Below are 21,976 nucleotides of genomic sequence, written 5' to 3' on the forward strand. Positions count from 1 at the left end.
TATTCAACTTCATAAAATGTTTGATTTATGCGAATTTCGACCATTCCCAAATAAATCCTCTCATTCCAATAAATTATGCACCATCAACCACGCCTCTAAGCACAGCAATACGTGTGAAATGTACTTTCCCGACATTGAGCTTGTGGTCGACAGCAAAGGAAGACTGAACCCAGGCCTTAGATCCCAGTTTCCTAAAGTAAAGAAAGGCACACCTAAACGATTTAAAAGAGCCATAACTTTGTGAAAAAGCCTGAAGGGACAGTGAAATGCTACACCTGTGCCTTACAAGCAGATGAGTGTTCTAGCTGTCAATTCTTGACTACAGGCTTTGGCAACTCCTCTGAGTGCCCTCACATAGCGTTAAGATGCATGGACGCTATCGGGACCAGACACACAAGTACAAGGGCAAAGAACCCAAAACGTACAAATTGTCCCCGGATATTTACTGCTACTTATTATGTTACTTTGCACCTGCAATGAAATCCCTCCGAGATGTTGATGTGCTTTAAACTTTATGGCAAACGAGCAGCGCATTAATATTACGGCAAATAATCTGACACTCTCCCCTTTCACATAAGTGCGGTCCCGTTTCGACCTAGGGAAGGCTTGCCCGGTTGTGGTAGCAGTGGCCCCACTGTAGAACATCCCTCTGCCACGTGCCTGCCATACAAAGGGACCTTTTATATACCAGAAATAACAGGAGGCACGTTACATCCTGTCTTGACCCGTTACTAGCAGGCTGCCATGCTGCATCCTTTGGGGATTTTAGGATCATAAGATTGCTCTCTATCCTTGTTATTGGTATTGCTGCCACCAGAGATGGGGGCTAAGCCCATCTCTTTTTTTTCTAGAGCCAGGAGTCTGGTCTCTAGGTCTAATCTCTTGGCCAAATTTGCTAAGAAATTGTCCTCTTGATTGGGGCTCTCCCCAATGTATCCCCTGAGTCCACCTGTGTGGTTCCCAGGCTTCCAAAGGCTGACTCTTGGAGTCAAGAGTACAGATACACTTTCTTCCCTAGGAATGATGGGGGGTCACCCTGCTCAGAGGGGTGGTCTTTTGCATATTCAGCCAGGAACTCCTGGAGCCCTTGTTTGGTTGGATGCAGACCTACAGTTATTTTTTTAACTTTGCATAGGGCCTTCAATTCCTTGAAGACCAAGTGCAAGTAAGGCGTGAGGTTGAGTTCCTCCACCATGTCTGTATTATCTTCACTAATAGCTGGGTTCTTTTGAGACATTCTAACCTGATAGTTCTAACCCTCTGCCCTAGCTTGTAGTGACTTTTATTTTTCAAAAATTCTAATGGGACTTAAGCAAGGCCCTATCAGACTTTTAGTATTTTTGGAAAAGACCAATTTCAGAATTCTAAAGGCAGTTTATGAGTTCTGTCGTGTGATCAGATGGTAACCAAGTAGTCCAACAAATACAAGTTTGTATCCCACCGCTGATCCACCAATGTGAGAAAGTGGCTCTATATATACTGGACTAGAATGAAGTACAGTGTGCATAGAGTCCACCAACCCCAGAGGTATAACAGAGGTTAAAGTCAGAACTGACCTTACTCTCCAAAGTGGTAGCTTGATCGAGCAGTAAGGCAGTACCAGAGGACAGTGTAAAGCATTTGTTGTACACACTCAGTAAGCAAAAGGTTTCACACACTCAAGGACTGAACTCCAGGCCAATTGTTTTTATATCCACAGATATAGTTATTTTATTTTCAGAACCAACAGTTGTAAAAATATACTTTTCTCAATATGAGTGTTCTCATGTAATTACTTTGCAAAGGAGCAATAAAGTTTGTGCACACAATTAATACAGTATTGACAGTGAGCAACACAACCTTAAAACACACTATAGCATTGAGCTCAATGGGTTTTCCACATGTAGTTACAGTTGATTACTATATAGATTACTTTAGTAGTTCCAGGACTAGATTCTAGATTCAGTCCTGGGGTCTAAGCTGAAACCAGATTAGCATAAACGTTTTAGTTACTGTAGTGAATTTTCATGAATATTTAGCTGCTTTAAAAGTTCACACTTAAAAACCTTTCAATGGATATCTGACAATGTTATTCAATGGTAGAAAATTCAGGTTGCAGGTAAAGTACAATCACGTTACTTTTGTAATCCAGCACTGGTCTCCTAGGGCCAGCACTGGGGTCCTAACTCAAAACAGGTAGGTAATTGCGTTTCAGTATTTCGTGTGATTTTTAAAGAATATTTCAAGTTTTCAAAAGTAGACACTTAAAAGAAATTTCATGGAAAAGCAGACAATGGGTTCCTATGGAAAAAATACAGGTTATAGTAAACCCGCTAGGGATTACTTTTGCGGTTCAGTACTGGGCTGCAAGGTACAGTACTGGCTTCTGCCCTGATCACAGGTGAGTACTTCGGAATTCGGACTTTGGCTGATTTTATGTGAATATTTTCAGTTTTCAAAACTTCACACTTAAAAAAATGTCGAGTTAAAATTGGTCAATGTTATCCAATGGCAGGTAAGTGAATTACTGGTTTCCAGGTGAGTACTTGGTTGGTGAAGTTAAGGTTCTGGGCATAGACTCAGGGGTCCCCCAGGGTCAGGTAAGTACAGTTAGTTCAATCCCAGCGGCACAGGGGCAGCCGGGTGCAGAGGTAGGTAGGCCCAATGATATCCAATGAGGGAAAGGGGGGCTTTGGTTGGTGGCTGCTGGCTAGCAGGCCACACGGCTGTGGGAGCTGGGCTCCTGGTCACTTGCTCAAGGCAAGGGGCGAAGTAGGATAGGACAAAGAGGTCACAGCCAGCAGCACTTGGGCGGCTGGGTGCAGGGTGCTTTTGAGCCGTTGGGCTCTCAATGTTATCCAATGGCAAAGGTCAAAAGGGAACCAAGGCTGCAGGCTCGGGGACGGATTCTCTCTAGGGGCGACCAGCACTTCGAGAGGTAAGTGGGGATCTTGGAGCACAGGTAGGTACCCCAAAGGGAGGCACAGGGGAGCTGTAGGGAGACGGGAGCAGGGGTGTCTTTGGGTGTCGGAAAAGCTTACCCTCATCTGGTGGCGGTTGGGGTGGCCTCTGATTCTGAGTCTGCAGGCGTCGGCTGGTTTGTCAAGGAGGGTCTTTGGGCACTGGACTGCGGGTCCCAGTCGCCGGGGGGACGTCCCCGTGGTCTTGGTTCGGTTAGGCGCAGCCCGGGCTCGGCTGGTGCAGAGTGGGCAGGTCCGGAGCTTCCTGGCTGGCGCCAGGTGGGTTGTTGCAGCAGAGCTTCTACTGATGGGAGTTCCAATCTTCAAGAGGGTCAAGGCAGGCAGGCCCTCTGGGTGTCCCAAGGTTGCTGCCCGCGGGAGTCGCTGGGTTTAGGCAGGAGCAGGTTCCAGGATCAACAGGCCGGTAGGGCTGGGGCCAAGTCAGTGGTTGTTGTCCTGTTGTTAGCAGCTGCACAGTGGGTCGTCTTCTTCTTGATCTTTTTTCTTCTTTTTGGTATCGGAATCTGAGGAAGGAAGGTTCAGGGAGCCCCTAAAAACTATATTTAGGGGTATTACAGGTAGGGCAAGTATAGGGACCAAAGGGTCCCTGTTAGGGGGTGAGTACACCCCCCTAACCCGCTCCTCTCCTGTGGGAGGGGGGCAGGAGTTTAGCTGGGATTGGGCAGTGAGTACACCCCCTAACCCGCTCCTCTCCTGTGGGAGGGGGGCAGGAGTTTAGCTGGGATTGGGCAGGGCTCCCCATCTACAAGATGGCCAGGCCCCGGGGTCGTGCTTCGCCTCATCTTCCCCACCTGAGGGGTGGGGTTGGCACAGGCTGGCACATCCCCCTTCCTGACATAGTTTTTCCCGCCAGTCTTCCCGCCAGAGTGGGGGTCAGGACGGTTGGGGGCTGGTTGCTGGGTACAGCAAATGGTCTGCAGAAGCTCACAGAGGCTTTGAAGCATACCCCTGCCCATCCTGGGGGAGGAGGCCTAGCACCTCGCCCAGGATGTGCATTGTTGCAGGCCCAGGAGAACGGGGGCTATCCTACCCAGGGGTCCAGCAACATGTCTGCGTGTGGCAGCCTCTGCAGTCACTCAGCCAGATGTGGATTGTAGGCTAGGTTTTTCAGGGGGGCATCTCTAAGATGCCCTCTGGTGCATTTTACATTAAATCTCACACTGGCTTCAGTGTGGGTTTAATGTGCTAAGAAGTTTGGTACCAAACTTGTCAGTCTTCACTGTAGCCATTATGGTGCTGTGGAGTTCATAATGACAACCTCCCAGCACCATATACTCTTAATGACATCACTGCATTTACAGTGCCCAGGAATGGCCCTGGGTACTGTAGGGGCATAGGGCTCATGCCCCTGTGCCCACACCACTGGCATAGGGCACCCAGCTAGAGGGGTGACTGATGTATGCCAGGGCAGTGGGTTTGTGGGCATGGCACACAGGGATGTATGCCATGTGGACTCTTTGTTTAGTTCTGTACCTAGGCCCTCACCCTGCAAAGGCAGTGTGTGGGTACCAAGGTACAGGGCCCCTAAGGGTGGCACAATAAGTGCTGCAGCCCGTAGGGGTCTTCTCTGGTCACCATGCCCTGGGCACCTAGTGTACCATTTACTAGGTGGCCAGAGATGCCAATTGGGTTTTATTTCAACACAGTTTTTAGGGAAGGAACACAGGCCATGGGTACCTGGTTGGCAGGAGCCCAGGGCACACTCAGTCAAAGACATCAATGCAAGAAAGATGGCACTTTCTCACACACACCACACAGGATTTGTTATTGGGAAAAACTGCAGCAGGTTTATTACATACAACGTTATGTAATATGGTGGGTTATCTTACGGGCGATCCACGGCAGGCAGCATTCTCGCCACCTGCCGCTGATGAGCCAAGCAGCACTGGGGCGAACCCCATCTGTACTGCCCCTTCTGGTGATCCTCCTCCCGGATCACATGACACCTGGTCCCTTATTACTCACGCCCCTTTCAGGGCGGAGCGGAGCACAGCAAGCCCCCGGTTGTTCAGGCCCACAACCGCCTGAAGGACTAACAGGGTGCCGACACGGTTTCCAGGAACCTCCCATGAGGCTCCTGGGCTCTGGCACCCCTATGTGCCGTGCAGAGGTACCCTTCTGTACCCATTTGCTTCCAGATCGCCATGTAACTCCGCCAACAACAAAAAAAGTACAAGATTACAACATTCTCGCCATACTTCCTACCACACTCCACGCTGGGTAAGCAGTAGGGTGGGAGACGGTGTGTCCCGCGAGGCAGCGGCGGCGGCATGTCCGGTGCGACGACAAAGAGGTCATCAGCATGGTGAGGGGGACCTATATACCCCTCACCCTGCCTTGCGCACCGGACATGACGCTGCACCGCCCGCGTCCACGAGGGGGACTCCCCCAGAGTCCCTGCCCCCTCAGGAGGAGAGTTGGGGGTGTAGAGTGCCCAATGTCACTAGAGGGCCGCCCTCTTGAGTGGCCTCCCGCGGTGGCCTCGGGCAGCGGCATAGTACCATCATGGCAACTCTCCCCACCCCCAGGCACATAGCATGGATGCAAATAAATACACACCACACAGGATTTGTTATTTGGAAAAACTGCTGCAGGTTTATTACATACAACGTTATTATGTGATATGGTGGGTTATCCTAAGGGCGATCCAAGGGCAGGCAGCATTCTCGCCACCTGCCCGCCTGATGAGCCAAGCAGCACTGGGGCGAACCCCATCTGTGCTGCCCCTTCTGGGGATCCTCCTCTCGGATCACGTGACACCTGGTCCCTTTTTACTCACGCCCCTATCAGGGCGGAGCGTAGCAAGGCAAGCCCCAGGTGTTCAGGCCCACAACCGCCCGAAGCACTAACGGAGCGGCGACACGGTTTCCAGGAACCTCCCATGAGGCTCTTGGGCTCTGGCACCCCTATGTGCCATGCTGAGGTACCCTTCTGTACCCATTTGCTTCCAGATCGCCCTGTAACTCAGCCACAGCTCTGGCGGCGGCCACCGTTGCCGACAGAGCCCCCCACCAAAACAGCTCCTTTCTCACCTGCAACTTCTCATTTACAGGCCCCCTGCCACTCCACGGGAAGGAGACCTCATCTATATCCCAATAGCCCTTAACGTTAGACTGCAAGTGTCTCATGAAACCAAGAGCCCTTCTGGCCTGTGAGCTTGTGCCAAGAACTAATCCTCCTATGGGAAAGTTCCACTGCTTCACATGACTCTGCCCCATGCCATCTCTAGGCGGGGCGGATTCGGACACAATGGCCCACATGCCCCCCTGAATTTGCTGATCTCACCTAGCTGCCGTCCAACTAGCACCATGTGTCCGGCACACCTGTGCCCAATCTCTCAGGGACAGCAGCCCACTTGTTAGCTGACCGCTCCCACACCCGCCTACCTACTTTGGGCTGTTAGGGCGAGAAGGATTATACTTTAGCATTTGCACAGTCCTTTTGCTTCCTAAATCATGACGCACCTGAATGTCCATAACTATAAGTATGTGATAATGAGCAAGGGGGGGGGCTCTTGCCCTTGCCCGGCATCCCTTAATCCTTATGGGGATCGGTAGCTCAGCTCCCTCTGTGGTGAATCCCCCTAGGCATACCAGCTCACAGAATGTCTGATTGTATACAGTGTCATATGGTGCCTAACCTTAAGGAGTGACTAAGTCCTACTTACCACCACCCTGGCATATTCATAAATACGGGGGCGGGGAGCTTCAGCTGCCCACACTGAGCAGTCCCAGGGGTGGAAAATAACCTGCCCCGTTGAATATAAATTATTGTTGCACACTGGACGTGCCAAATGCTCTATTACATAGTCTTTCGTGCTTGACACCTTCTTTCCCCATTCCCTTGGACGGCAGCACAGGATGACCTTGAACAGTCAGCTTGGTGGGCTACCATAAACCGCAGTGCTCATGAGAACCTTGAAAAGCACCCAATTTCCACCTGGGCGTACCGCAAAATTGAGAATGGCTTCACACAGCTGTAAGGCCATAGAGACAAACCTTAAACCTATTTACGGTTGTTGCCACATGGCCCTTTTCTGGTTGCAGCTCTGTGTTTTTGTGAAGCGTTCGTGCCCTCGGGGCCCGCTGTCGCTGAATAGACGGTATGTGACCCACTTGATGATACCATGTATCACTAACCGCCCTACTTGGATTGAAGGAATGCTGAATGGACCCAAGGACTTTGGACATACTCCTCCACTCAGTTTGCACCAAAACAACAACATATTTGGAACACCAGTCGCAGAAGATGCCCCTACAGTCTCGGTTCAAGCCCATGGAGGATCACCCGAGGGGGGCAGACAAGTGTGATGGAACCAGAGGAAAACCTTATGTGCAACTACCTTATGTTTCCTGAATATTGGGAATGCCCAATGGTCTAAAATACCCTGTCCCCATATGGCTCTAACTCAGTGTGTACCAAACTGTTTGCACACTAGCACACCCAGGAAACCCAGGTTACCAGTTTCATGCTAGCTGCAGTACATTTCCAGTGGATCCGCTGGGCGATCCCACAAACTGCATTGGTCATGAGAATCTTAGGAAGCACCCAATTCTCACCTGGCTGAAATGCCAGAAACCGGTCCCCGGTAGCTTGTCTCCTTTCTGGTGAAGAATTGGCTTGGTAGTTTAGTCTGCCCTGTTCCCATGATGCACTGGGCCAGGGACAGACTGATTTGCATATAGCCAGGTTCTGAGCTGGGATGGTGCAGTGAGCTAAATAACGGTGATGGATCAAGCCCTGATCTTTGGACTGGGTGAGAGTGGTCTGCTTAATTCAGACACTCTGTTCATCACCACCCCCTTTTCTGAATCGTTTTTGGCCACTATAGGTGTGGCAGGGTATACTCAGACATGAGTCCCTTGCTCACTGCACCATCAGGATTCAAGCAAGCCGGGCCGACGACGGCTGAAATGCCAGAAATCGGTCCCCGGTAGCTTGTCTCCTTTCTGGTGAAGAATTGGCTTGGTAGTTTAGTCTGCCCTGTTCCCATGATGCACTGGCCCAGGGACAGATTGATTTGCATATAGCCAGGTTCTGAGCTGGGATGGTGCAGTGAGCTAAATAACGGTGATGGATCAAGCCCTGATCTTTGGACTGGGTAAGAGTGGTCTGCTTAATTCAGACACTCTGTTCATCACCACCCCCTTTTCTGAATCGTTTTTGGCCACTACAGGTGTGGCAGGGTATACTCAGACATGAGTCCCTTGCTCACTGCACCATCAGGATTCAAGCAAGCTGGGCCGACGACGGCTGAAATGCCAGAAACCGGTCCCCGGTAGCTTGTCTCCTTTCTGGTGAAGAATTGGCTTGGTAGTTTAGTCTGCCCTATTCCCATGATGCACTGGGCCAGGGACAGACTGATTTGCATATAGCCAGGTTCTGAGCTGGGATGGTGCAGTGAGCTAAATAACAGTGATGGATCAAGCCCTGATCTTTGGACTGGGTAAGAGTGGTCTGCTTAATTCAGACACTCTGTTCATCACCACCCCCTTTTCTGAATCGTTTTTGGCCACTATAGGTGTGGCAGGGTATACTCAGACATGAGTCCCTTGCTCACTGCACCATCAGGATTCAAGCAAGCCGGGCCGACGACGGCTGAAATGCCAGAAATCGGTCCCCGGTAGCTTGTCTCCTTTCTGGTGAAGAATTGGCTTGGTAGTTTAGTCTGCCCTGTTCCCATGATGCACTGGGCCAGGGACAGACTGATTTGCATATAGCCAGGTTCTGAGCTGGGATGGTCCAGTGAGCTAAATAACGGTGATGGATCAAGCCCTGATCTTTGGACTGGGTAAGAGTGGTCTGCTTAATTCAGACACTCTGTTCATCACCACCCCCTTTTCTGAATCAATTCTCACCTGGGCGTACCTCTAAATGATAGTGGCTTCACACAGCTGTAAGGCCAGAGACACCTTTTAAACCTATTTACTAGTGGTTGCTATTTAGTACCTTTGTGGTTGAAGCTCTGTTTGTGCATCGTGTGTGCCCTCGGGGCACAATGTTGCTGAAGAGCTGGTGTCTGTTACCCACTCGCTGATACTTATCTATCGCTAAATGCCTTTACTTGGATAGAAGAAATGCTGGATGCTTCCTAAGGACTGTAGACTTAATGCTCCCACCTAGTTTGACCTCATAACTTAGGGAAAACCCAAGAAGTGATCAGGCCCTTCATGGTACACCTACCCCAGCTTAGACTATCAACGTACTTGGGACACCGGAGCAGGAGATGCCCCTTCAAGTCTCTGGTTCTAACCCCTAGAAGGATCATCCAGGGGACAGACAAGTCTGTGGGAACCAGTCGGGAACATTCGGTGCAAATACCTGCCCTTTCCTGAATATTGAGAATGCCGAATGGACAATAATACCCTGTCAAACTTTAGTGCACCGCTGCACACTTGTTAGATGACATCTACACCACCCACCTGCTGCCCTGGCTAAAGTGCGGGTGGCTATGTCTTCCCTGAAGTAACCTGTAACCTGCCCTTGGTTGCAGAGGAATGCCCCCCAGTGTATATCTGGACCTGTTTCTATATGGTGCCAACAGATGTTCCTCATAAAGGCCTAAGCTTTGGTTTGGTGCTAAGCTTAGTGTGCTGCTGGCTGGTATGTTATGGCTTCTGACATTGCCTCCAGATAATAATACAAGACCACACTACACCTATGATACGTCCGTACCAATGGCTTAACAATGCTTGTTACTTGTATAAGATATCTGAAGCCAAAATTCTGGTTTCGCTGCGTAACATATTGAAAATGCTTCTCTTCTGAAATGGTGGGATTGTCACCTTTCGGTTATGAACTATGCATTAAATGTCTCACTTCAATGATTAGCAAGCTCACCCATGGCTTGTGCAGCAGGCACTGCGTCGCAATGCAACCAATGTTATACTAACCACCAGAGCCTACTGCTGGGCTGTGTAAATGCGGGCCAGGGTGACCTTAAACAATCGGCTTGGTGTGGATGGATGCTAACATTACCCGGCTTAAGTGCAATCCCTTTGATAATCACTCCTGACAAGCTCTACTTGTTCATATTTACCCAGAAGACACATCATCCCCGTGTAGACATGCTGGGGATGCTAACCTGCCCCAAACTCTGTGGAAACCGCATGTGCAAGCTTGCGACAATCGTCGCCACGCTGCCACCAACAAACCATCCCCAGCACACGGGGCATGCTGCCATTCCCTGGCCTGACCGAGTTTAAGAGTAATAATGATGCTGACGGATCCCTTTCTGAGCACAATGCTTGCACCCTATCCACTGCCTCACTCTATTTAGCAACGCACCTGCAGGGTGGCACACTAGGCTAAGCCACACATGAATCACTCGCCAATGTGATCAGTTCAAGCATTCGCTGTTCCCTAATCCATCAGAATTTGTTGATGACAGGCACTTTGTTTGCTTTATCATATATCAGAGGGCCTCAAAATACATCCAGAGCTTTTAACGGACCACCTGTGCAAATTAGGTAATCTGATAATGGTCATGCCTAGCCATGGATTTGTTCTTCTGTGCTGCTGATAAGGGGGGGCAACCATGACTGGGAAACCCAAGGATCCAGGCAGTGAGCAGGAGAATTAGAATGCCTTACTGTGGCAATGTGCAGGACCAAACCATAATCTGCAATGAAACCCGCAGTTGTGAATGTAACAAATGCAAACTACAAAACCAAAAGGCACATATTTTCATATAGTAACACAAATGTACTGATCTGTGTGATAACAATTGACGGCTGCCTGGGGTTGCCCTTACCACCGTATTCAACTTCATAAAATGTTTGATTTATGCGAATTTCGACCATTCCCAAATAAATCCTCTCATTCCAATAAATTATGCACCATCAACCACGCCTCTAAGCACAGCAATACGTGTGAAATGTACTTTCCCGACATTGAGCTTGTGGTCGACAGCAAAGGAAGACTGAACCCAGGCCTTAGATCCCAGTTTCCTAAAGTAAAGAAAGGCACACCTAAACGATTTAAAAGAGCCATAACTTTGTGAAAAAGCCTGAAGGGACAGTGAAATGCTACACCTGTGCCTTACAAGCAGATGAGTGTTCTAGCTGTCAATTCTTGACTACAGGCTTTGGCAACTCCTCTGAGTGCCCTCACATAGCGTTAAGATGCATGGACGCTATCGGGACCAGACACACAAGTACAAGGGCAAAGAACCCAAAACGTACAAATTGTCCCCGGATATTTACTGCTACTTATTATGTTACTTTGCACCTGCAATGAAATCCCTCCGAGATGTTGATGTGCTTTAAACTTTATGGCAAACGAGCAGCGCATTAATATTACGGCAAATAATCTGACACTCTCCCCTTTCACATAAGTGCGGTCCCGTTTCGACCTAGGGAAGGCTTGCCCGGTTGTGGTAGCAGTGGCCCCACTGTAGAACATCCCTCTGCCACGTGCCTGCCATACAAAGGGACCTTTTATATACCAGAAATAACAGGAGGCACGTTACATCCTGTCTTGACCCATTACTAGCCGGCTGCCATGCTGCATTCGCCTTTAAATTACTGGGGAGAAGCACAGACGGTACAACATAGTAAAATGCTTACATCTTGCACGTGTGATTTTGTAAACTGATGTTACCAGGTGTCAGTCACAGTTGTGGATCTGCGAGGAGGCGAAGTTTTGACCTGCCCAAACACCTCATGTTCCCCCTAAGAGTGTACAGCACACTGGACCATTGTTGAATCCGAAAACCTAATAACTGCCAGGGCCATGAAGCACACTCGGCACCCCACCACTTTTAAGCCCTGAGGACCCCAGGCACCGCTCCATATTGCTGCCACTGCGCGTTCGGCACCGCAACAGATCACCTGAGAGGCGAAAGGGGCCTGGGACGGACCCGCGTTGTCCCCTTTGCTCCAGCATGCCCTTACAGCCCCGCAAGCGGCGATTCTCACCCACGGTATGGCTCAATTTGTGCCAGCAAAATACTGTGTGTATCATAGTGTGCCGCCCGACTAGTAATTTGCTGTTTCCGTCATTTCAACCAATCCAAATGCAGCAAGAATCATTCCTTGACCTTTCAGGGTTGTGGCTTTGTCAAGGGGGTGGTTGCTTAAGGTAATAAGCAGCAACTTGAAGCTTGTGATAAAATTGAAAACTTTCACTTGCAGTGCTTTGAAACATGACGCCCGAGAGTCACGCCATATGCAGTTTAAAGCTACATTCCATTTCCATTACCCTGGCGACCCCACATACACAGCCCCATAAGTAAAGCAGCAGGCGGGGGAAAGGCAGAACTCACGGAGTTGTACCTCAACCTGAGCGCATGCCGGAATATTACTCAACCGTCGCCAGACCCCTCTAACTATTACCTGACATGTGATACAAACAACCCCCTGCCAGCTCGCCTCTGATCCTATTAAGAGCCACGCTGCTACTGCTCAACTAGGTAGCAAAAGGCGGTTGTTTACTACCCAAAAGAAAATTACAATGTTTGATGACTCCAGGAACCTGTACTAGGTGACGTGATGACGTGATCCCTTGCTCACCCTCACCTAGTTAATTAAATGCCAAACGAACATGTCTCTGCTTAAGAACTTGGCCGGCCCGAACTGTTACTGTGCCCGTATTCCTTAACACCTCAGTCTAGAACAGAGGTCTTCAAACTTTTGGATGCCGAGACCCCCCTGTCAACATTTTCAAGCGTAAGGACCCCCTCCTGACACAAATTTCTGAACCTCTAGGTTATGAGGAAGGTGAGGACCAAATTATGCGACAGGCTTGACTAAATTGTGTGACTAGAAAATGTAAATAATGTTCTGTGATGCTGCGTATTTTCGGTTGGCATTGCTTTATTATTTAGAATTTTTTTAAACACAGTAATACTGAGGAAAGATTTCACCCCATCAGTACCAGTTTATAACCAAAATACAGCAATTAACATCAGAAAGATGTCTAGTCAACCTCTGTGAAGGGCCTCCCAATCCGCAGGAATACGCGCTGCCACATTAGAAGCTCACCTGGCCATGGCCGGGAGCAGCAAGGGTGAGTGCATGGTGATCAGTGTGAGTGCATGGTGATCAGTGTGAGTGCATGGTGATCAGTGTGAGTGCATGGTGATCAGTGTGAGTGCATGGTGATCAGTGTGAGTGCATGGGGAGCGGGTCAATAGTGTGAGTGCAGGGTGAGCGGGTGAATAGTGTGAGTGCAGGGTGAGTGGGTGAATAGTGTGAGTGCATGGTGATCAGTGTGAGTGCATTGTGATCAGTGTGAGTGCATTGTGATCAGTGCGAGTGCATTGTGATCAGTGTGAGTGCATGGTGATCGCTATGAGTGCATGGTGATCATTGTGAGTGCATTGTGATCATTGGGAGTGCAGGGTGAACGTGAAAGTGAAGGCGAGAATGAGAAGTGAGTAGTCTGAAAGCAGGGTGCATTCCCAAAAACTTGAAGCGTAGGGTTTCAGATATAAGTTAAATTATTGCTATAATGGCATTAATCAGGGTTCGAGGAAATAAATAATGTGCTGATCCTGCAACAAACTTCCAGTCTAAGGATTAGGGTTACCAGCTCATTATTTTGATGGCCCAGAAATAAGCAGTCACCTACAGTTGTATTGTTTGCACTTATCTGTGAATACTTAGAACAGCAAATATAAATAGAAAGCACTTTTAATTGTGTTCTAGGGATGCCTTAATGATCCATGACTAATAATTAAAGATAATAAAGACAGAACAGTCACATACCTAATTAATACATACTTTTTTAATTATAACTCAATTTAGTGTCAAGAGTAGGCCTCTGCAGGATCTTTAAACAACACATAGCAGGCATGTTTCTTTTGGCAACCCAACTTTACATTTCTTTTCATTAAATTCATTCTCGCACTACAGCAGTAAGTCTAAAAACACAAATGTAAGAAATAGGCAGAGTGGGGGCCCAGGGGGTACTGGAACCATAAAAAAACGAATCTTTAGTAATCAGTTAACAAAGGCATGTAAATATGCTAATGGTCTTTGAAGACCTGTGAAAACTCGGGCGGAGATAAGACTCCAGACACTGCCCAGCCGAGGCCCCAGGAGCGCGAGCTGTACTGCAGCAGCCAGGGCTGAGACACAGGATGGGGGAGGAGGGGGGCTGAAGCCCTGGAGGCAGAAGTGACACTGTGAAGGCGCGACCCCCTTTGCATCGTTCCACGGCCCCCCTGGGTGTTGCGCCCCACAGTTTGAAGACCCCTGGTCTAGGGTGATGGCACCCGGCCTCTAGCGTGACATGGAAGGGCGCTCCCTCGACCCTGAGGCTAGGAGGGTAACCCCTTGAAAATGCACACCGAACACCTTATTAGCATAGAGCCCTGCCTCTCGCTATGGAGCATAACTGGCCCCAATGCGCGCTGTGCACTGCAAGGTCGGGGCCTTGCTCGCGCATGCTGTCCCAGTGTGCGTGGCCTCCACTTACCCCAGGCCCCCTCCCCTCGTTGATGTATGCCGTCCAAGACCAGAAGGGACGGGAAGGGTCAAAGGGGGGTTGCGAGACTGCAGGCGACATTTGCAGCAGGGGAACCCGAGTAGGCTTCAGGCGACACTCCCCGCCTGGCCCAGAGGGCGGATACGCACGTGGATGGGTAGGGGGGGACCTACCCGGTCCATAGTCAGAGCAGTCTCCCAGCAGCCAATCCCCCGATAGCCCAGGAACCTGGCATCACGGGCAGGGGAAAGGGCCCAACGTGCCTACTCCGGGCCAGGCCCTCAAGGTCCAGGGGCTACACGCAATCTGCTCCCCAGCCGTCGGGAACCTCGGTGCCCCACGCTGTTGACACCCCAACTGTTCTTGACCTCCCGAAGGGGGGGGGGGGCGCGGCACCCGCTGCCCCCTAATCGCAGGATCCACCGGCCCGCCAGGAGATGATGTGACCTTTCTCCTGAGGCGGAAGCCGGGAGCTACAGGCATGAGCACTTGCTCATTTTTAAAAACATTGTGTGTCACGATAAATTGTATTTTACTTTAAAATCGAATTAAGAATCCTGAGTGAATGCGTGTACGTTGATTCAAAAACCTCACCGTTCCAGACTTCCAGTCTCCCGCCCACAGCCTCACATCAGAGCCTAGCGCTGCCGAGGACTCTCAGTGGGAACAAACTTTGCCGCCATTTCCCGCCTCACTCCAAGGCCACGCCCCTCTTCCCTGACACCGTTTTCCTATAAATTATGTGTATATTTCGGTCGCGCAGCGGGCGCGACGTTTGCGCGCCAAAGGCGCGCCTAAGGCAAGCCCGTCTGCGCCCGTCCGCGCCAGCTCCGGGCCTCGGGCAGCCATGCTGTCAGTCCACTACCTGCTCAGAGACTTACGTGGACCAGAACACAGCTATTAGACCTAGGTAAGACTTCTTGCTCGTCTCCCACCTCTTGCAACTTCCCTCTACCTAGCCCTTTTTTTCACAAATGTCTAAACTGTCCTTTTTCCCTATGCCCTGACAGGACTCGTACCAGTAACAGTAAACCCGCAACCACGCAGCCCCACCCCACCAAAACCTATTCCAAAGGATTGGTGAATTGCCGCTCTCTACCCAGCCACGCCAATGACATCTGGCTATTACTGTCCTCCACATCCTGGGACGCTTTGTTCTTAACTGAGACCTGGATTAAAGACTCCTCCAACCCAGACATCGCCCTAGCCATACCCACTGGTTACAGCTTTACGGGATTAAGCCGTGACGGCTCCAAAACTGGTGGAGGAATCGCCGTGATCCTAAAGAATCACCTGAAAATCACCTCAAGGAAAATTTTAAACATTAAGCCCATTGAAGCTCTATACTTCTCAATCACAGCCTCTACAACAGCCATCTCCTTAGGGATCCTGGTCTATAACCCCCCGCACACCCCTCAACCCGCCGTCCTAGAGCTACTGGCAGTCGTGGCAGATCTCTCCCTTAAACACCCCCACTTCATGGTACTGGGAGATTTCAACCACCACGTTGATGTAAGTAGCTGTAACCGCGCATCCCAACTCCTAGAATCTATGCAAAATATAAATTTGTTGCAAAAAGTAAAAGGCCCCACTCATACTGCAGGTCACACCCTCGACCTCATTTTCTCGAACTGCGAGAAACTTACAATCCTTCCCCCCTTACCTCTGTCATTGTCTGACCATTTCTTGATACCTTTCGACCTACCTTTGACCCAAATTGTCAAACAGGAATCTGCCATCAGAACTCAAGGCAGAAAATGGCACAAACTTACACATACTGCCCTAGAGCAGAATTACCATAACAGTTTAAACCTTCTTCCGAAAGATCTCAACGAAGCGGTGCGTACACTAAATAGTGACCTAACGACCGCTATTGAGAAAGTTGCCCCTTTACAAATCCTTTCTTCCCGCAGACAAAAACCTTCGGCGCCATGGTTCACCCAAGAACTACGGGCACACAGAAGCATGTGTAAAAAGTTGGAACGACTTTGGAGACAGAACTATGATCCAGGAGCCAAGGCCCTTTACCGACAAGGCCTTAAAGAGTTTCGCAAACTCAAACGCCACTCCATGAGCACCTATTTCTCAGATACTACTGCCAAAGCAAAAAACTCGACTAAGGCCCTATTTAATATAGTAAAAGATTTCACTCATCCCAGTGCACTGACCACTCCAGTACCCATGTCCCAAGCACTGAGTGAAAACCTATCAAACTTCTTTGAAGAAAAAATTGCCAACATTGCGGCAACTATTCTTCAGAGCGGCACCAACATCACCAAAGGCCTTACCCCCAACTGCAAGCATGCATTCACTGCATTCCAACCACTTACCAAGGAACTGGCCCTGAATTTATTTTTGGATTGTAAATCTGGTTCGCCTTTGGACCCAGCTCCAGCCCTTATCATGAACAAGATTGCCCCTTTAATCATTAACCCCCTACTCGACATCTGGAACTCCTCCTTACTCACTGGAGTTGTTCCCTCCGCCTGGAAATACGCAATGCTAATTCCAATCCAAAAAAAACCTGGCATTGATCCTACCTGTCTAAACAACTACCGACCGATCTCACTCCTACCCAAGCCCGCAAAAGTTCTTGAAAAAGCCGTTCAAAAACAACTGTCCTACTATCTGGAATCTAACTCCTTATTCCACGATACTCAATCAGGTTTTAGACCAGATTATAGTACTGATTCAGTGCTTCTCGAGGTATCCGAGTCGATCCGAGAATGCACGGATAAGTGAGAGGAGGCCATGTTGGTCCTCCTCGACCTATCCGCGGCATTTGATACCATCTCCCATGACAAACTACTGACTCGCCTGCAAGAAGTAGGTGTCTGCGGGTCCCCTCTCTCATGGGTAAAATCTTTTCTTACAAACAGAGTACAACAAGTGATGGTGGGATCCTTTCTCTCCTCCAAAAAAACCACTGATCTGGGGTGTTCCGCAGGGCTCTGCCCTTAGCCCGCTCCTTTTCAATGTATATCTAAAACCACTGGCAAAAGTAGTTGAATCCTGTGACGTCAAAGTAACCTTCTAGGCAGACGACACCCAATTGGTGTTCTCCTTCAAAGACCACACCGAAAAATCATTTAACAACTTTCGCCTTTGTATGCTTAATATCGCCTCCTGGATGTCTCCCAACAACCTACAGCTCAATACAGATAAGACTGAAGTCTTATTCTTTAATCAAAAATCACCCTTACCTTCTAATCTCTGGTGGCCGACGGAACTCAACGCCCCCCCCGGAACCAGATCAAGCCGCCCGTAACCTGGGCTTCCAATTTGACACTGCCCTCTCCTGTAAGACTCAAATCAACAAACTCACCTCAGCCTGTTTCGGGAAGCTACGAATGATAAAAAAAATCATCCCCTACCTACCGCTTGACTCTCGAAAACAGTAGTTCATGCCCTTATCACCGCTCATCTAGACTACGCCAACAGCTTGTACGTAGGTGCCCCTACTTACCTCATTCACCAACTACAAAAAGTCCAGAATGCGGCAGCTAGGCTAATCTGCAATATCCCTTACCGTCACTCCATTTCACCCCACTTGATCAAACTTCACTGGCTCCCAATAAAACTGCGCATTCAATTTAAGGCCGTAACCCTGGCCTTTAGAGCTCTCAATGACCGAGGCCCCACCTACCTACGTCGCAGAATGAGGGTTTTCACAAGCACCTCGAAATCTCAGATCCAACCATCTCCGCCTCATGATCTGCCCCCGTTATCGTCTGGCATGCACAGGAGGAAGGGCCCTTGCAGTAATCACTTCCAAACTATGGAATCAGCTGCCCTCAGAGATGATTTCTGACATCAGAACCACTATTTCGAAAAAAAGTAAAGACTTGGTTATTCTCCCAGATCTAATTCTACTCCTTCCTCTCATACTCGTCTGACCCGCCTGAGATAATGTCTTCAGCGCCGGGACACCTCCGTCGGAGGTAGCTGTGCGCTCTAGAAAATACTAAATAAATAAATAAATAAATATTAAATAAATACATAGTGTTTCATTAAGACGCCCTAGTTATGCGCATATAACTTTTGTTGCCCGAGCCCCAATCTCTGGGGCTGCAGTCCATTCGCAGCACTCTGCGCGAGTGGTGGGTGAGAGTGCACTGTGATCTCTACGAGCCCGTGATGATTATGTACCTGGTACAAGGGGGAGGAAGTTGATATATCTGGTACCCGCGGGGACAGGGAAAACCCAAAAGTTTCCTAAAGTGCTCCGCTGAGAGAGCGTGGGCCCCAGACCACCCTGGGGGCGTGGCACCCCCCACCTTTCCACCCGGGCAAACCGGGATCCCCCGCCGGTAACCGGAGCCAAGGACGCAGGGAAAGGAACCTGCCTCCACACACACTAGCTGCCCGAAACCGACCCCCCCCGGAGTCGCAAGAACAGGGGGGCACAGCGGCATGCCGGCAGTAACTGGCAGCGGCGGGAACCGGGGTCTCCAAAGAGATGGAGCCAAGCTTAAGCGCCTCCCGCCAACGTGCTCGCGCGGGCTGAGGAACTGGTGCCGGGCCGGCCCAGCCACAGACAACTTCTGCAGAGGGGGACTCCAACGGAATCAGGAGGGAGCCCCTATTGCTCGCTGTTCCCCCCCTCCAACAACATGCCCACGCTGGCCGGTTGCCCGGATTCAACAACTAGCATGATGTAGCATAGGAGGTGGGCGTCCCGCGGCTCTCTGCCCCTCCCCCAACTCACTGTCTCTCCTGACCCCTGGCCAATCCAGGTTGGGTCCTGCACTGACCGCACGGTTGCGTAGGGGCATGGACCAGGCAAGAAGGGGAGGACAGGAGTCCGAATTGGGTTATAATGCGCCTTTCCCTAATCTCAGCCATTGCACTCAGAGGGGTGCCAGCCACGAACCACTTCCAATGCCCGGAGAATTGGCTTTTGTAGTTTGGTTTGCCCTGTTCCCATCATGCACTGGGACAGGAACAGACTAATTTGCATACAGCCAGGTTCTGAAACAGTGAGCTAAAAAACGGTGTTGGATCTAGCCCTGATCTCTTGACTGGGTGAGAGCTTTCTGCTTAATTCAGAGACTCTGTCCCTCACCACCCCTTGTTGTAAATATTTCCCTAATCTCAGCCATTGCACTCAGAGGGGTGCCAGCCACGAACCACTTCCAATGCCCGGAGGGGGTTGAGCATCGCGAGCGCCTCATAGACGGTCGCGCATCTCCTGCCGCCCCCTTAGGGCCCCGGGTCTCTTAGAGCACGATCTCCTTCTCAGGAGATGCCCTGCTGGGACGATTCCCAGCTCTAGTCTCAGGCCTGCCCATAGATACTTGAGTTACAGACACGGTCCGAACGTTAGCTCAATGATGAGTTTCCTCTGCTGCGGGCTCTGGCCTATGACCCCCGGGAGCCGTAACCCCGCACTTCAAGGTGGACAAACGCATCAGCAATGGCCGGGCTAACAGCCCCGAGGGGCTGCCCCGGAACAGGGGAGGTGGGGTGGGTCTTGACTCACCGCGGAACAGCTCCCGGAGGATCGCACACATCTAACGGCGTCAGGAAGGAGGGACAAGACGGCGTGTCCCGCTATGCAGCGAGCGCGGCGAGTCCGGTGCGACGACAAAGAGGTCGTCAGTGTGGTGAGGGGAACCCATATACCCCTCAGCCCACCTCGCGCACCGGACATGACACGGCACCGCCCGCGCCCAGGAGGGGGACTCCTCCAGAGTCCCTGCCCCATCAGGAGGAGGGAGGGGAGTGTGGGGTGCCCGATGCCACCAGAGGGCCGCCCTCTTGAGTGGCCTCCTGCGATGGTCTCGGGCAGCCGCATTCTCTTCAGTCGTCCCTTATGGTTCCTCAGCTAAAGCTGAAGTCCATTGTTCCAGTATGCAGGACGACAGTCCCCTACAATTCTACTCATATAGTTCTACCCAGAGCACTACCATCCCCAGCCTTCAGCGTCTCTTATCTCATATACACCAGTGACACCAAAGGCCTCTTTCAGTTCTCCTGTCTCACTCCTCATCTGTAAACCAACTTCAATAAGTGTTTCATTGCCATCAAATGTAGGATGGTACTGCACTTTCTCAAGCTCCTCATGTTTCGACCCTGCCTCTCCCAAGCTCTCTCATCTCTTTCACGTTAGTTCAATTTAACCTGCCCATCCACCTGACCTCAGTCTTCAACCTGCGCATGGAGCCTCTTGTGGTTCTACTCACAGATGAAAATTCACCAATATTCTGTCTACACACAACCCACCAAAATAAAATCTTTGCTGCTCACCAGGAGCAACAAGCACCATCTAGTCCAAACCATATGCAATGGCATGAATCTGGACAGATTTTAACCTCATCTTTCTCCCAATGCCAAAACTCTTGATTCACCATGGACACCAACTGACCCTCGAGGAACACATCGCTAAGAAGGTTAAGATGGTGTGGTATCAGTTCTCGCTATTAAAGAAAGGGAAACCATTTCTCCCAGAAAGTGACTTTAGAACTGCCATTCAAGCGCTTGTAATCTCCGATCTGGATGGCGGCAAAGACCCGCTCCATGGCCACCCAGACTCCATACTGCCCACCCCTTAGGGACAGTTACATACAGCAGCATGCCTCATCATGGGCCTAAAGTACACATGAGCACATCCCCTTATTGAAACTCCACTGGCAGCCCTTGCCACCCCCACCATATTCAAAACCAGCTACATCATCTAATCAGCCCTCACAACCGGCACACCTTCCAATTTAGTTGATGTGCTTCCCCTTTCCTGTGACTCTGAAACACCCACAGTCAGGGCACCATCAGCCTGCAGGCAAAAAAGTGAAATAAAGAAAAACACAGCAACAGGACTTCTCTACCTACGCAGCCAGGATCTGGAACAACAGTCCTGTATCCAACAGGACTGCCCCAACCCTGCATCAAATTAGGAAAAAGCTGAGGACACGCCTGTTTAAAGAGCACTGCATCATAATGAAGTAAAGGTCCACTGTTTCTGTCAAGAAACAGCTACTCCGCCAAACACACTTTCATTGGGGATTTTGGATTGAAGTCTGATGGTGCTCCACTGCATTTCACTTATATTTGTGGTATATAAATGCCACAAATATTCATAATACATGCATAGCATGCTCCTGGCACACCCTGATCTGCCAACTATCACATGAATATATCACTCAATCCCATGTTTTTTGCAGTTCATCCACATGAACTTTTCCACTGGAAAGTCCTCTAGAGTGCCTTAAACTGATGGCTATTCACATAGTAACTGCCTTTAGGACAGCTCTAAAGAACTGCTCATAACTTGGACCCCAACCAGTATTAACTAAAGCATGCTGCTGTGTGACAACCACGCTCACTAGTTGCAGATGAAAAATGAAGTCGAAATTCTGGTGGCTTTTACACTTTTGAGTAACTTTACTACTTTTGACTACTAACCCTGAGCAAAAGTAAACATCCTCAAAAGTAGTGATTAACATGTCTCCACCCTTGAGAAAAAGGGTAGAGCTCAATTTACGAGTGTGAGTTACTACTGCCAAAAATATGCCATTGCAAGTCCAGCATCACACATGGCTAGTCAATGATACTGCAACAAACTCCCATAAAACGAGTCCGGAAATGTA

At 49.9% G+C, this 21,976-nt stretch overlaps 1 protein-coding gene and 1 pseudogene across 1 annotated transcript in view; one reads left to right on the top strand and one right to left on the bottom strand.

The window, feature by feature from the left end:
- Nucleotides 1-21,976, top strand: part of DNAH14 (dynein axonemal heavy chain 14) — a 1,270,113-nt gene that overhangs the window by 17,918 nt on the left and 1,230,219 nt on the right. The gene's annotated exons all lie outside the window — the stretch shown is intronic.
- On the bottom strand, nt 19,462-19,679 carry LOC147706898 (Nuclear RNase P; annotated as a pseudogene).

The sequence above is a fragment of the Lissotriton vulgaris genome, chromosome 6, assembly GCF_964263255.1.
Source record: "Lissotriton vulgaris chromosome 6, aLisVul1.2, whole genome shotgun sequence".
In the NCBI taxonomy this organism is placed as follows: Eukaryota; Metazoa; Chordata; class Amphibia; order Caudata; family Salamandridae; genus Lissotriton; species Lissotriton vulgaris.